At 43.2% G+C, this 2522-nt stretch overlaps 1 long non-coding RNA gene across 1 annotated transcript in view; it reads left to right on the top strand.

Annotated features, from left to right (window-relative positions):
- Positions 1-2522, top strand: part of LOC117950538 — a 24933-nt gene that overhangs the window by 18530 nt on the left and 3881 nt on the right. The window lies entirely within an intron of this gene.

The raw sequence follows: 2522 nt of genomic DNA, 5'->3' as shown, positions 1-2522 counted from the left end.
GGATCAAGGTTTGGCTTTTTCAGAAGAGGTTTAATTACAGCAACTTTAAAGTGCTGTGGTACATAGCCTGTTAATAAATACAAATTGGTTATATCCAGTAGCGAAGTGTTGACTAATGGTAAAACTTCTTTAAGTAGCCTAGTCGTGATGGGATCCAAGAGGCAGGTTGATGGCTTAGATGAAGAAATAATTGAATTAAATTGATAAAGATCAAGTCAAGCAAAGCAGTCTAAACATGTATCTGGTTTTACAGCTGTTTCTAAGGTTCCTAAGTTTAGAGATAAGTCAGTGCCAGTTAAAGGCAGGTCTTGGTGAATTTTGCTTCTAATAGTTATAATTTTATCATTGAAGAACCTCATAAAGTCGTTACTACTAAGAGCTATGGGAATACTTGGCTCAGTAGAGCTGTGACCATCCGTTAGCCTGGCTACAGTGCTGAAAAGAAACCTGGGGTTGTTCCTATTTTCCTCTATTAATGACGAGTAATACGCTGTTCTGGCATTACGGAGGGCCTTCCTATACGTTTTAAGACTATCTTGCCAGATTAAACGAGAATTTTCCAGTTTGGTGGAGCGACAGATCTTCTCAAGTTTCCGTGATATTTGCTTTAATTTGCGAGTTTCAGTGTTATACCATGGAGCTAAACGTCATTGTTTCATTATCTTCTTTTTTAGAGGGGCAACGGAGTCGAGAGTCATTCGTAGCGAGCCTGCTGCACTATCAACAAAATGATCGATTTGGGAGGGATAGCATAGGAGTCCTCCGTTACTTTGGGACTTGGTAATGAGTTAAATGCTAACGGAATCGCATCCTTAAATTTAGCTACAGCACTATCAGATAGACATCTTGTATAGAAGGTTTTGCCTAATGGCGTGTAGTTCAGCAGTATAAACTCAAAAGTTATCAAACAATGGTCAGATAGAAAGGGATTCTGTGGGAACACTATTAAACGTTCAATTTCAACACCATACACCAAAACAAGATCGAGGGTGTGGTTAAAAAGGTGAGTCGGTTTATGAACACTTTGAGAGAAGCCAATAGAATCTAAAAGAGAGATAAACGCAGTACTAAGGCTATCATTCTCATCGTCCACATGAATATTAAAATCCCCTACAATAATAACTTTGTCCGTTTTTAGCACTAAGTTTGACAGAAACTCTGCAAATTCGGATAAGAATTCAGAGTATGGACCAGGTGCTCGGTAGGCTACACTATAACAAATAGAACTGGTTGCATTGATTTCCAACTTGGGTGTGAAAGACGAAGAACAAGAGCTGATTAGTAGACTAGAATCGAAGATGGCTGCAACTCCACCTCCTCTGCCTGTGCCTCGAGGAATGTGAGTATTAACATGACTGGGGCGGGTGGATTCATTTAGACTAACATATTCTCCATCACCCAGCCAGGTTTCAGTAAGACAAAATAAATCAATATTAGAATCTGATATTAATTCATTTACTAGTACACCTTTAGAAGAGAGAGATCTGATGTTTAAGAGTCCACATTTAATTATCCTATTCTTTTGCACTATTGCACTTGTGGTTTTATTGTTATGAGGTTTTCATGCACAGCTCCTCTACTGTCTACCTTTGATTTAAATAATTTCAATGGTCGGGGGGCAGACACCGTCACTATGGGGTTTTTACTAGGTAACACCTGGAATAAAGGAGCAGAGAAGTGTGTTATACTGGGACTCTGCCTCCTGGTCCTATGGATTGTCAAGGATTAGGTCCACTAATAAACCTGTCAAGATTTCCAGAAATGAGAGCTGCTCCGTCCAAAGTGGGATGAATGCCGTCTCTCCGAATCAGACCAGGTCTTCCCCACAAAGATTGCCAGTGATCCACAAAGCCCACATCGTTATCTGGACACCACCTCGATAGCCAGCGGCGAAATGACGACATGCGGCTATACATGTCATCGCTGGTGAGATTTGGCAGTGGTCCAGAGAAAACTACGGTGTCCGACATTGACTTCGCGTATGTACACACCGATTCAACATTAATGTTCGTAACCTCCGATTGCCGTAACCGGGAGTCATTAACGCCAACGTGGATAACAATCTTGCTGTATTTACGTTTATCCTTAGCCAACAGTTTCAGAGAAGACTCAACGTCGCCCGCTCTAGCCCCCGGGATGCACTTAACTATGGCTGCCGGCTTCGCTAACTTCACGTTTCTCAAAATAGAGCTGCCGATAATCAGAGTTGGTTTCTCAGCGGGTGTGTTGCTGAGTGGGGGAAATCTGTTAGAAACGCTAACAGGCTGGTGGCGGTCCGACGCCTTGGAAAGATTACGACTGTCTCTTCCTCGTCCTCGCACGGTCACCCAGGCACTATGGCCTGGCTGCCCAGGAGATGCCGGGGGACGGCTACCAGAGGCTAACTCAGGCTCAGGCCAGCCCGCGCCGACTACCGAGGGGGGGTTAGCTACAGTTAGCTAACGACTGATCTGTCATGGTGCGGAAACAGACTTCTAACTCACTAAGCCTCGCCTCCATGTCCAAAAATAAACTACACTTGT

The sequence above is a fragment of the Etheostoma cragini genome, chromosome 9, assembly GCF_013103735.1.
Source record: "Etheostoma cragini isolate CJK2018 chromosome 9, CSU_Ecrag_1.0, whole genome shotgun sequence".
Taxonomy (NCBI): Eukaryota; Metazoa; Chordata; class Actinopteri; order Perciformes; family Percidae; genus Etheostoma; species Etheostoma cragini.
This window is presented reverse-complemented; position numbering and strand designations above follow the sequence as displayed.